Source organism: Lupinus angustifolius, chromosome LG12 (assembly GCF_001865875.1).
Source record: "Lupinus angustifolius cultivar Tanjil chromosome LG12, LupAngTanjil_v1.0, whole genome shotgun sequence".
Classification (NCBI taxonomy): Eukaryota; Viridiplantae; Streptophyta; class Magnoliopsida; order Fabales; family Fabaceae; genus Lupinus; species Lupinus angustifolius.
Window position 1 is genome coordinate 897,028 of NC_032020.1, and position 15,565 is coordinate 912,592.

Here is a 15,565-nt window from a genome sequence, read left to right on the forward strand (position 1 = left end):
ACCTAGAGGGGGGGTTGAATAGGTGTGGCGGAGCTCAAGTTCCACTTTTTGGTTTATACACACTTGCTGAAAAAATGCCCAGTTAATCGATTAACCAGTGGGCTTAATCGATTAAATCAAAACAGAAACAGAATGATCATATCAGCAACTTGCACAGTTATTAATCAACACACAGGCATATATGCAGCAGATATTTTTATGCAAGATTGACAAGAACATATCAAAGTGTAAGCATGCAAAATATCAGCTTCAAACTCAAATTAAAACATCTTGAAATATAAAAGAGAAAAGGATAGAAAAGATTGTGCAAGGATTTTATCCTGGTTCATTTTGCTGTCCACTTTAAAACTACATTCAGTCCTCCCCTCTGATCTGAGAGATTTTCCTTATTCACTATAGAACACAATGTACGTTACATACACGCTTCCAATTACAAGACTCGAACGCTTCTTTCTCTGAACCCAAAGAACTTCTTCACCATTGGTTTGACCTTTCCCAAAACCGCCTCCCAAGAAAACCTTTCTTACTGCGATTCAACCCCAACCAAGGTATCGCTCTTTATCCCAAGACCTCCAAGTCTTTATGAAGAACACCTTACCTAACCGCATCTAGGATTTTCCAATCCTTGAATTACAATACTTTGAGTTATGAATGAGTACTTAATACTCGAATATTACAATAAAGATCAAAGACTAAAACCTAAGCAAGAACTCACAAGACTTCCTAGTCTAATATGAATGTACATACATGAGGTTTATGAAAATGTGCAATCATAAAAAAACTATCTCCTTTTCTTTCCTAGAAACACAAGAATGATGCAAGAAAGCTTTTCAAAGAAACATGCAATATGAATGTGAAAACTAAAGCCTTAGCATGATCTAGTCTTTCTCCTAATGCAACACTCTCTAATAGTTTCTAAAAATGATGATCAATTCTCTTTTCTCTGTGTTTTTCACTCTTAGCCATTTCTGCAATTTGCCAGAATTTATACAAAATAGATTTTGCTTCTAAAAACGGTTTTTTCAGTTATGCTGTTGAAACAGCAGAGAACAGACACGTTAATCGATTAAGCCATGAGGTTAATCGATTAACCATTGTATTTCTAATACATGATTAAATGGACTACTTATATGGTATGCTTAACTCATATACATGTTTTAGCAATTATATTATGCTTAATATGCACATAAGACATGTATGATATGCATGAACATATAAAAAACTAGATGATATCTCATTTTAGTGGATTAGTTACTTTATTAAGTCTTGTGAGACTCACACCTAGGTTTACCTAACCTAGACTCAATATCTATGGCAAGCATCTTAGACTTCTAAAAAGATAATAAATAATTATAACCTAAGTCTAATAAGTCACCACTTGAGCCCTAGACATTGTTGAGCCATCTTCAAGCTTTAATTAATCTCCTTGTCTTCATCAAAACATAGGCAAAACATTGCTAATGCAATCCTTGACGCTTTGCACTTTCAATCCCCCCCTTTTTGATGATGACAAACACCACATCAAATAATACGTTACATTTGATGAATTAGCTTGATGATGTTGTACATTTGCATAATGGTTGTGAATTCAAAGATGAAGCGCTTTGCTCTCCCCCTTAGGTAAGCAATGATTAATAATACGGAAGCTATTATGACAACCTGCAAATAACATCAAACACAACAAGCAACCTTTCTCCCCCTTTTAACATTATAAAAAAGATATGAATATTCAATTCTAGTCAAAAGTAAGAAGAGATATAACAATTTATTTTGAAAAACTGTAATTATTAGCATAGGCAATAACCAGTTTGAGAAGCTTAAACAAATGCATTGATTTCTGACTCTAAATCTGAATATAAACAGGTTTTGCATGACATATCCATTATGTAAACAGTTTAGACATGGAATGATTAAACATATATGTATGGATATCTAACCACTTGTTAGGCTATTTTCATTTTAAAGCAAATTCCAATCATTCAACTATAATACACAATTAAGACATGTTCAAGATTCATGCAAAAACAAATTCTATTTAACATAATTAGCAAGGTTCAACATAGTTACAAAAGCTTGCTCAATCCAAAATTGAAACAATTTTATACCAACTCCATTTTTTCAAGTGAGGTAAGGATGAATCGGTATACATGAGTGAATGAGACCCAAATTTTTTATGACAAGTACATGATAAATGATTACATGGGCAACCCGTGGACCTCATCATCAACAAATGATCATGACTTATGCACCTATCAAATGAAGTTAAGTGATGTCTATTCGAGGGAAGGAGAAGGACATGACAAAGCCTATGTCAGAAAAAGCCTATGTTTGGAAGGCTTGGACTCAATCAAAGTGGGCCAATTTTTAGATTTTGTATGAACCAACTTTCACAGATTTGGGCCATTTTTGTGCTGTCCAACATATGGCCTTCCTCACATGTCTATGATTTGCCAATCCCCAAGGCAAAACTATCAGTTCAATATATGATGAAGGCTCCATTGACATTGTTGCAATCATCTTTGATGATATTCGTGATTGCATCACGAGGCGAGTTCTTTCAATGATTATGCCTTCATTGATCACTGACCTTTGCAAGTATCAACTTGTACATGAGTCTTACAATGAGGTCACAACCTTGAAGACCGAAATCAATGCATCATATATAAGTACTTACTCCTAGGAGAACAGCATCTCACAAGCTCGGGCTGAGCTTAGGAAAACATTTGGCAATTTGGGCCAAGATCAACAAATTACTTATGGGAGGACAATGGCCTCCAAGCTAGACGTTGTCATACAAGAGCAACAAATACAAAACCTACAACAAAAGGCATGCTATCGAGGCATCAAAGGGATCTACAAGAGCTTACATAACATCTTTGGAAAAAGATCCAAATTCAAAGGAGGATCCTATGAGGAATTTGTGGCAAGCACTAAGTGGCCCGAGAGAAGATCACAAGACACAAGTGAGGAGGAAGAGAAGGAGGAAGATGAAGATTGAGAAAGCTCTTTCTGGTTTTCTCTTTTTCCTTACATGCACTTCCAAGTTAATTATCTTTATTTTCCATTTCAAATATTTGGTATTATGTTTTTAGTTGCTACTATGTCGCTACTATGTTTTAAAGTTGTTTTAAGTTGCTACTATGTTTTTAATTTATGTTATGTTTTATGTTTAATTAAGTTATGTTTAGTAATATGTTATTTTTCCTTTAGAAAATTTCATATGCATCAAACATCTCCTTAAAACAAATATTTTCATTGGCTTGAGGACAGGCCATCATTTAAATAGGGGGAACATGGTTTAATGCATATGAATTTTTTTAAAAGAAAGTTAATAGTATATATAAGAATGTATAGTTATTTAAAACGTAATTTGGTTTTCCATAAACTCAATTTTTTTTTTAAAAACCGAAATAAAATTGGCTAAATAAAAATTGTGGAATGATTACATGATTAAAAATTGCTAACCATATCTTGACTTAAGCTTTTATTGAACAAAATTAGATATATGATAAACTTTTTGTGAAAACATCACATAATGTCACAACTTGAATTTTTTTGCAAATGGAAATTAAATTTGTGTAACATGATTTTTGCAAACATTTTTTAAATCAAGAAGTGTAAACCTAACCCTAGTGAGGAAGTGAGTCAAACACATGAGGATCAAAGTTAATCACCATTTGATATGTCTAATTAAACTTGTTTGAGTCTTTAGGTTTCGCTTAGGTCCGGAAATGACCATTGTCCTTATACTCTTAATAAGAGAAAATTATAGTGCAAATGTATAATTATGACTCTTAATTTTTGTAAAGAACACAATAAAGGAGAGATTTTTCTTAGGAAAATATTTTCTTCAAACTAAAATAGTGTTTTAAATTACTACAACTGTGATTAAGTAGATCATAAATGGAACCAAAACATACTAATAATATGGTGACCAATGGTTTTTCTATGTATTTATTGAACGAACTCATGAGCGAGATTTTCGCTCAACGAATCGGCTTTCTCGTTGGACGAGATTTTTTTCGCTCAGCGAATTTCAGCCTATTGTCCTTATACTCTTTTGCAATGCTTGAACTTTATAATTCTAACAGCCTATGTAACTAAAAGAATACAATTTAAAAGACTAATATAACCACAGTTATAATTTCAGACTTACACATTTATTTCTATTAGTTATGGATTCATAAGACTGATACTTATTTTAGTTAACCAAAATCATGGTTTATTGTACATTTGTACCTAAATTGTTGTCATCTTAAGAACAACTCCTTGGTCAGGCTCTATAACCAAACGAAATGCAGGTGAATGGCAGTAACTCGGCGACAGCGAAAAGCGAAACTTCATCAGAATGAGAGATAAAATCACCTTTAATTCTACCATGGCTAAATTTTGTCCAGGACAGATGCGAGCACCTATCCCGAATGGTATATATGATTGAGAAAAATTGGAAGCTTCGGATACCCCTTTCGAGAATCTTTCTGGATTGAACTTATGAGCATCAGGGCCCCAGAGTTTAGGATTTTGTTGGATTAATGGTATTGGTATCTGAATGTTCATTCCTTTCGGAATTACGATACCTTTTAAATTTATGTTTTGGTATGCTTCTCTAACAACATATGGTGCTGGTGGATAAAGCCGCAACGTCTCTTGAATCACCATGTTTAACTGCAGGTATAACAATGTTCATAAAGAATCATGATCAATAGGAAAATCCTATAAGTATAGAGATTTAGCACAATTATATAATTTACTTATACGTGAAATGAGTTAGAAATTTTAAGTAGCATTTTGCATTTCTCTCTATTATTTTCGGCTTATCTTATTGGTTTTATTTCCAACAAGATCTTAAGCAAACAAACTTTAGCAAAAATCACTAGAAGATCTAAATTCCAAATGACCTATGAGTAAAGTTTTTGAATAGTTCTTAAATGTATGGAAATTAGTACTATGTAATTGAAATGGGATAACATTATTTTCAAATTTCACAGTAAGACTAATTTACTTTTTAACCTAATTTTTTTAAAATGAATTAACAAGTCATTCATACAATTATGAGATCCTAAATAATTTGAATGATACTTCAATGCGATTTAGCTGAAATCGAGATCGATCAAAACGATTACTCCAACAGGATAATGCAATTATAGAATAAGTTGGAAATATTTAGTTGTAGATAATATTGTGTGAAACATACCGCCTTTAGGTTTCTTAGCATATCTGCATTTGGAGGATCACTTCCACAAACTTCAAGCACCTCGGCACGAACACGGTCTTGCCAATCTTGGTGTAAAGCTAACAACATCAAACACCATGATGTTGCAGTTGCAGTAGTCTCATATTCAGCAAAGAATATATTTTTGCAGTTATAAATCATGAATCTGTCACGTGCAATAGGACTCAATGAGAGGCCATCACTACCCTCATAATTCTTTGCACCCTCAAGTATCATTTGTAAAAGATCCTACTCTTCAGTTTCCTTCATGCATTTGTTTATGAACGTCAATATCTTTGAGTTTATCTATTTCTCCAATCTCCATACCTCTATGTTTTTTCGGGTCGGCAAATATCTAAAACATAACATAACTACTTTTCTCGTTAGAACCACAATAATAACAACATGGTATGCAAATTCAAGGCCAAGAATCAACGCTAAAATAAAAAAAGAATTTGACAGAAATTGCACACACTATGCATGTCCGTAAACATGTTTTTGTAGTCATACATACCGAAAGCCTGGAATTCCAGCATAAATAGTGGACAAGACTCTCTGAACATCTCTAAGCTTTGTAAATATTTCTTTCCCTTCAACATAATTGCTCCCGAAACAAGCTATTGAAATTATGTCAGCCGACAAGCTTCGCAAATCTTCATCGACTTTAATTTCTGAAACTCCTCCCTCACTTTGAAGTCTAGTGTCCCAAGACCGTAGCATTATATTTGTGGAGTCAACTATCAGATTAACCATCGCCTTCTATATGTTTAACAACAAAATTAAATATACATAACATTTCTCTATTCAAATTAATGTTTAACATATGACTGAATATTTTAGCTCTACGTATATGTGGAAATGCAGTTTCATATGTGACTGCAATAACATTATCACCGGAAAATTGTTGACAGTTCGATGCACTTTATAAACAATTTTTCGTTTCTCGGACATGGTACAGCGAAAGAGAAAGTGCTTATAGGATATGTACAACTAGAAGGTACATACACATACCTTGACCTTATTAAGGTATAGTTCCGGAGCAATTATCTTCCTTTGATGTGCCCAAATTGTTCCACTTGATGACAATATACCTTGGCCAAAGAGTGGCCTCATATCTTTTGCAAGATAAGAAGGCTTTCCAAGATTCAAAGAGGTGTACATGATGATTTGTTTCACCATCTCTATATCGGTTACCATCAACCACTGTATTTTCCCAGTAGAAAACAAGTACATAGGACCTGCATTTATCATATTAGTATCAAAATTTCGAAACTCAAAATGAATAGCGTTAAAATCATATCGACCACTACTCAGATTCTAGGAGACTAAAGTTTCTAGTTAGTACTATACAAAATTAAAAACCTTATTAGCCTTTCCTATAAAATCATTAATTTTACCTTTTCTTTTGTACATTATTAACTCTTCCTATAACTTAGATTATAGAAAATGAACTTTTCACTCTAAGTCTTGAACAAATGATTTTCTAAGAGATATAAAAAAACAAATTTAATAGGACAAATATGTATGACTTTTTCATGAGAATTGTGAAGTATCACAACTGTGTTGCAGACAAGCCTTTTGAACAAGAATTAAGTTGGCATGGTTAATCATACAGACATAAATTAATGATTGACATGTTTAAGGTTGTTTGGATATGTTTGAACTTCTCCTGTCTCTAAAAAGATTTCCTTTACAATGTGAACTATTGATTTGAGTTCCTACATTTTTGTACAAATGATGTTTATTTCACAATTTGACGACTACAAATAAAATAGATGATGTTGACTGTAACACCCCAACCTTAATATGCAACCCATCGGACCTATGAATTTACTAAGCTTACCACCCTCAAACTTAAATATTCTATATAATATTTTATTCCCTCTAAAGGGAGCCTCCCACGACTTGAACTATGACTTTAGAGACTTAAAATTCCACTGAGTCACTACCTATGAGACTTATTGCTACTCAATGAAATTTATGATAATTCTATGAGGTCGTGAGTTCGAATATTTAAGCTTGAGGGTGACAAGATCAGTACATAAATTCATGGGTCTGGTGAGTTACATGTGAAGGTTGGGGTGTTATATTAAAAATGCACCCTTTTATTAGATTCATTAACAACTTAATCACTTATAAACTAAAATAGATTATATCTCATTATATCACCATAGATGAGCTAATAATAAATGATGAAAGAAATGGGTTATAGGAAAGATTACATGGGCAGCTTTCAAAACCAATGAAACTAGAAAACATGGAAAGAGCCAAAAAGAATCAAAAGTGATTATTATTATTATGATAAAAGAAAAAGTAGTTTACCATATTGATTTGCCCACTTTTGAACGTGAGGGAGGACAGTTGAAAGCCAACTATGAGAAACACAAACATCATGGTCCACTTTGTTTTGTGCAGTTGTTGTTGAGTGAAGTTGGAGTTTAATTCTCTTCATTTCAGGGATGTTGCCATAGTAGAAGTGAGGAGAAGGACCTTCAATACCCTGCCTTTGAAGCTTTGCTCTAAGTGATCTTGGTTTCAATATCAAGACATGGAAAATATGGAACAATAACACAACAAATCCAACCAAAAGAACATGCACTATGATCATCTTCAACCTTGTTACTTTGTTTTCTTCAAGTATTGGTGGTGAATGTGAGCCAGGTTGCACCAAATTCAATGGGTATTTATTATTGAGTTTTTATATGATTCATCATTATTCATTTTGTTAATAATCATTAACTATATACCATTATTGTGATAATCGGACTGGGCAATCTAACCGATTCAACTACTGATCGGACTTGAAAACGGCTCTAGTTTATAGTCTTAATCGAATGAGGGTTGGACTGCTTTGAACCGGAGAAATTATGGTCTGATCATGTTAAATCCGGTTGAACCAGAATAACCCGGTAAGTGAACTGGACGGTTCACTTAAAATAAAAAGTACAACACTACTCTAATGTTTTGTTTTACTCCGGTCCAAAAAAAATATGGAAATATGTTATTTCAATATAATTATATATAATTATTAATTATATAAAATTTTGTATTTATATATAACTGTATATTTATAGATAAAATGATAAATTATATATGACATCATCCGATCCGACAGGGATCTCTTCTGATTTGATGTCCTACTCAAATTTCACAATATTACTATATATTAAGCTTTTAATTATTAAATCATATAAAGATAAGTTTAGAAATGGTAAGCTCTTCTATAACAAAATTTTGGCAGTACCTCTAATCCTCCAACGAAGATATTTAGTTTAGCCTTGAGTAATTTGAATGTGGATATCATGATTTTCCTCTCACGAGTACCGATATAATTATAAATTTATTTTTTAATTAAATATTTTATATTATTATAATTTTATAGTACTTTAAAATTAAATATTTATATATTTTATTATTATTTTATAATAAATTTTGAATGAATTTTAATGACAAATTTATGATGTTATAGTAATTAATTATTGCAGAATCTACTTATCATGACTTTGTATCTACCTTGTTTATCCAGAAAAAATTAGTTTTTTTAGACCACTCAAATAATTAATTCATTTTTAAAAAGTAACGTTTATATATATATATATATATATATATATATAATAACGATAAACATAATAAAAGATAATGCATTCATCATGGCATAATAACAATAAACAAAAATTATTATATATGTATATCAACCTCTTCTTTCTTCAATATATTGGGGTGTTTCACCCAGCCTTAAAAAAAAAAAAAAAAACTTAGCTGGAACCTAACGAGTCGAACAATATTCAGCTTAAGTTCAACTCGTTTATTTAACAAGCACAATTTTTAGCTCAAGTTTGCCTCATATGGATAATGAACCAAATTTGTGAAACTAAATAATGAACCGAGTTTCAAATAAATGTCAAATTGGTTTGCTTCATTGTCAACCCTAGATACTACACTTATTATTTTTTAAATGGCACAAAGTTATTCCTTTTACTTTATATAAAAGATAGAAATAGAAGATATGTAAAGAAAGACATTAAATATAAAATTATAAATTACTAATTTTTTCCATTAAAATAATACAAAAACAAGCCAGACAAAAAGTAGATGTTTACATACATGGAATAACATTACATTCATAAAACAAAGTAATTCAAATTAACGATGATAATACATTGATTGTGTATATATCTTTATATTGTGAGTGTGTAAATTTAATACTCTTCATTCAAATGACTTAATTAAATCATTATAAAAGACAAAAAGACAAGGAAATTTGATTTCCGTGATTATGTTTTTGATCCATTTTTTATTCCATAGATATGATAAGTAAAAAAAGTTTAACAATTTCCGCCACATATTTGTTAACCCTTAATTGATTATTTCGAATAAATATATATATATATATACATATATATATACATATATATATATATGCATATATATATATACATATATATATATGCATATATATATATATATATGTATATTTAATAGTCACTTATTCTTTTTTATTCGTGTATTTAAAAAATTTATTTTGCCTAAAATTATTTGTTTATTTAAAAGTTGATTAATTATTAATTTTATATTTTGTATAATAGTATGAGTGAAGATTAGTAAAGTAATCGTAGTTTTTCAAAAATAAAGTATCATAATAAATGTTAATTGACTTAATTCTGTCCAAAAATTAAAATTTACCAAATATATATATACAAACTCACAAAAACTTTTTTTAAATAGTGTGCAACAAATTTTAATGTTATGATAAACATTGAGCAACCAACAAAGACTGGTTCAACTCATAATCCACAAGATCATGAGATCTAATCAGTTCTAGATTTGAAAACCTCTTTGTGAGTAATATATAAATACCTTTTACAAGTTATTGTAAAGTATAGAAACTTACTTTAACCTTATTGAGTCCAAAATCCAACTCACATAAAATTTCGTCCCAAGAAATGTGAATAAATAAGGTATTATATCATTCTTAAAGATATTTTTGTTCCTATTTATCACCCTCGTTAAAAAGTGTAAGAAAATATTGATTATTATTTCCCAAATTTATCATCTATCATTATTTAATATACTAGTTGGGGTAAGAAAAAAAAGATCTAATGCAAATAAATTTTTTGTATGTTTTTATAATGAAAACAGATAAATAGCGAAATAGGAGTTTGGTAAGTAATTAAGTATATATTAAGTGTATGTTCCTGGTTACTTTAAAAGGCAAAATAACTGATAAAATAAATATATTTAGTATCATACAAATTAAAGTATTTAATACATGTTGATAAAAAAATTAATAATTAATTTAGATGTTTATTAAAGCATACTTTAAGAGAATATAAAATTATTTATTTTGTTATTTTAACATGACACATTCTTTCTTTTTATTATTGAATGCATAAGTAAACATATTTTAAGAGCTATACATAAAAAATAATTTTTTAAAGTAATCCATAATATTTTAATTCTTTTTTCATATAACAATTGCAATAAATTTATTTATACGAGATTGAATTTTATTCCTAAAGTGTTCATAACCCCAACTCTCATTATCACTCCCATAAAATAAAGAAAGCCATTGGAACATAGAGGGGAAGAGATTGGAGTGAGGAAAACGATGAGAGGGTCAGTGAAATTTAACAAGAAAAAAAAGAAAGAGAATTCTTTTAGTGCAATTATGAACAATTACAAGAAAATAGATCCCATGCATTGATGCCACAAAACATGTAGAAATATTAAAACTTTAATATTATGGTTTTATTTTGTATTGCCACAAATATTCTATCACCTAATAGGTAAGAAATTAATCCATTTCGGAGCGTTTGTCTATCCATCCTAATAAATGTGCTCAAAGGAATTATACTAGTAACAATTTGGTTTTTATGAAAATTTAGTAGATCTAACAATACTAGATCAACACATTTATTATGACTGTAATTGAAATTGAATACCAAAATTTAAAACCATCCACAAAATCTATTTCGATTTAGTTTACAAGTGATAAAGTTGTTCATAAACAGATTCTTAGATTGGGATGTCATTGCATTTTATTTCAACTTTTGAAAAAAGTAATGCTTTAATAGGAAGTGCTAATAGGTCCATATTTTTATCTTTGATGGATGTCAGTCCTATAATCTGGCTTTTATAACCCCTTATTTTGAATGTGGGTGAAAATGCTGAATTTATGATTTATTTTTATTAAAATTTGACCCAATAAGTTTATGATTTTTACTTTACCTAACAAAAACTAATTTTATTTGTTATCTTAGAGTGGAGTGAATCTATATCTTTCTATAAATTGAGTTCTATGTCAAAATTATTATTCAAAGATAAATTTTGATTTAGAAATAATATTTTATTATTATATTCAATTATTTTTAATTTATTGAATTTAGAATAATATCTTCTTTTATGAGTTTTATAAATTTATAATTTAATATTCTCCGATATTATTTTCCATGATGACATTAATAATCATCCTTTTAATTTTGATTAGAATAATTATATTTATTATAAAAGTATGTTATCTTACCTTTATCATATTCATCCTTTTATTCCCAACAGTATTTATTTATCATATTATTTATACATGTCTTATTACTATAAAATTATATATATATATATATATATATATATATATCTTATATTATATATAAATTTAAAAAGCATGTCCTTTTTTTTATTATATGTAAATCTTCTCTGATTTTCATAGAATATTGCTTCTCTCTTTAGTATTCTTTTTTTCACTCAATCTCACAATTTCAAGCATTATGCAACATTCATCTAAATAAACACACACACTCGAAAATGATGGCTTCACTTCAATTCATTCCTTATTTATAAATATATTGTTTTGTTTTGTATTCTTCCATAGATGGCAATACAACAACATCCCTCAACCTTTTTGCACCAAACCAGCAATGCCAATACTATACGTCTATCTTAGCTTACATATGTCTTCTAGTATAATATATATTATTCTCTTTCACCAACTAACTCTTTAGTTATTTATATATTTAATTTTCTTATTCTAAATTTATATAATTTAATATCTCTTTGGATTATATGATGCTTGAAGGTATTATGACACAGGGTAAATTATTTTATTATTTATTTTGATTTCTCTTTTAGCAATGTTGAAAAATTACAATATTTTTATAGATGAAATTGACTTTTTTTAAAGTATAACATTAATTATTATTTTTAAATATAACATTCTATAACAATTCCTATAATTCTTAGCCAAAGTTAAAATTATTAGATTTTTTTGGATTGTTTTGGCATTACCAAGGGTATTCCTTTAAGATATTATTAAATCATTAATGATTTGTATAATACTAAATAATAAGATATTACACTTTATGGGTAATGAATTAATTCATTTTGAGTTCATGGCTACCTCTTCTAACAAGGATTGCTCTCAGGAATCGAACACTCGACCTTGAGATCCAGTGAGGTCTTATGCTACTAGACCAACGTCATGTTATTAGATTTCTTTGGATTTGATATTAAGTGTAATATATACACTATTAGTGTAAAAGTTTATACACAACTAGTGCATATTATTTTTAATTAAATGATAATAATAATTAAATATGAATGATAAATGATGCAAAAATAGTGTAAAAAACTCTTCCGGTCCTAATGCATTCATCTTTTTTCTATTTGATATTTGAATCAGACCTTGGTCATGTTAGCTTCTTTCTTTTTGCCTTTTTTCCGTTGGACAGTTACCCTTGGAAACAACACAAATTCAATTATTTTTCTGAGAAAAAAATGTATGTACCAAGAGTATATTAGTTTTATATTGTGTTACTTATTATGTATCATTTATATTTTATTATTATTAACTTTTCTAAAAAATATTACAAATAAATAATAGATGATACAATGAGTGTAGAGTTAATGATGGTTATGCAAGTGCAAGTGTCCCATATTTTAGGGAAGGGAATGTTTGTGCGGATAGATTGGCGAATTTTGGTGTCAAATTTAAATTGGATTATTGGTGGGAGTCCCTCGTCCTTCTTGTTGCATGATTTTCATAGAAATTTGCTGCTCCTTCCTAACTATAGGTTTAGGGGTTTATAATGGTTGCTCTTTCTTAATATATTTCCGGGTGTGTTGACACCTTTGTTTAAAAAAAAAATGAACATCTACAGGAACGTGGAGCTAACTCTTCCAACTGGCATTTTTTCCATCCACAAGACTCGAACCTGGGTTCTTGCTTAAGGGGAATCAAGTATGTACCACTTGAACCAACACCCATTGATAGCTTCATAGTCCATTTGGTATATAAATTTACGGTTCAATCATTATATTGGTCTTTCTTAACTGTATATTCATAAATATTCTTTATGTTTCATTTAAGTGTCATTTCTTATAAGAAAAAATGTTACTATTAAATAGTTATTTTCAAAGTTCAAGATAATATTAATCATTTTACCAATCAAGAGATAATAAGATATTACTGAAGTTTAAAGGAAAGTTTTATAATAAGAGAAAATGTAGAGAATAGACTTCAAATAGCTGAGAAATGAATATTGTGTTGAATGAGTGAGAAGTAGACAAGATAAAATTAAAATTTGAAATTTGACATAGCTCCTATCGTATAAGAGATAGTAAAATCTCATCTTATGTATTTTAGACATTGGTAAAGGAGTAGCTCAAATATAAGCTAGTCCAATTTCTAGAAGAAAAAAGAGACAAAAAACAAGAGGAGAAATGAAAAAGAAATACTTAGAGATGATTTTTTGTCAACGAATATATTTACGATAGAGTATTACGATATTGTTTGATCCAAGTAGTCGACTGTATCTAATTGAATAAAAGTTTGATTGTTATTATAAACATATTCTTGTTCTCTTTATTCTGGAAGAAGAAAAAATTATCGATAAAGTAAAGTGAAGAGAGTATATGAGTATGGATTCGTTTACACCCAAGTTAAGTTACACTAGTTACACTCAATCTCAATCATTCATTTTCTTAAATCTAACAAGGATAATTATAATCAAAGTACAATTGGGGAATGCTCTGCTAGGGTTTCAAAACTTCTAAACTTCTGGGAAAATATCCTTGGAAAAAATCTCCATCTTTCTTGGATCTAATACTTCTTCTTAGCGAAATGTCAAATGAATACTACATACCTTGATCTTTTCTTGGTGGCATTCCAGATGCTTCAACAAAACCTTCTGCTCTTCCAACAACATCCTTTGCTCAGATGGTGAAAAACACTTGTGATATATTTGTTCTCAACTTCCACAACCCTGTATCAAAGGGGATGCAATAGCCATAAAAATTCCAGAGAATGACAATCAAGCAGGACTCCAAAGGTGTAAGAGTCATCTACATGGTACGATTATTCTATCGAAGGGTGACACCCCTATCAAATATGTTGATTTGAAATCTAAGCTCACTGCACTATGGAACATGATTGGGAAATGGAATATGATATCACTAAGGAAGGGATTCTTTGAATTTTCATTCTCCTCTATTAAAGACATATGATCTGTGTATGCAATAGGTTCTTGGAACCTCAAACCATGTCTCATTCGTCTTTTCTTATGGACACCAGATTTCAACCCAAGCTTGCAAAGTTGTCTCACTACCAAACTTGGGTAAAAATTTTAGGTCTTCCACAAGAATATTGGAGCCCAAGGATTATATTATCAGAGGGAATTGGTACTCCAATATCTATGGATGAAGAAACAAATAACACAACTTTTAGTCACTTTGCAAAAGTCCTTGTGGATATCAATCTTAAGGCAACTTTACTATATTAGATATTGGTGGAGAGGGAGGGTTTTGCGTTCTTTGTGTCTATAGAGTATGACAATCTTCCTGACTTTTGTTTTGGATGCCAGGCCATAGGTCACTTAGCCTCTAACTGTCGCAAAACAGCTAAGAAAGAACCTGCATTGGACCATAAAATACCTGCAGCCAGGAAACAGAAGGTAGTGGAAAAAGAAGTATCACATGTGAAAGAACCTGAGTTGTTCATCAACATGAATATAGAAGCAACAGAGGGAATTAACCGGGATAATCTGGAAAGAGTTAGGTTGTCTCCCCAAATTGAGCAACTAAATGAATCCTCTGATGAGGAACTGAGTGTCACAAGAGTGGAAGAAACTCTGGATGACTTACCAAATGACACCATTCAGAATGACCAGGACCATGTCACAGTCCAACCATTGGAGGAAATGGAAAATCAAACGTAGGTTAGGGATATTAGAATTGTTGGGAAACTTTGGGCTAATGACACAGTTGAGGAGACTGGGGATGAAGTGGAGGAAGAGGGTATTTTCACTGATGTTTTAACCAAGTCTCAAACGAAAAGGCAAAAAGGAAGAGTAATCAAAGGAAGAT

The 15,565-nt window shown here is 30.2% G+C and overlaps 1 pseudogene; it reads right to left on the minus strand.

Moving 5' to 3' along the window:
* Window positions 4,102–7,895, minus strand: LOC109361803 (annotated as a pseudogene).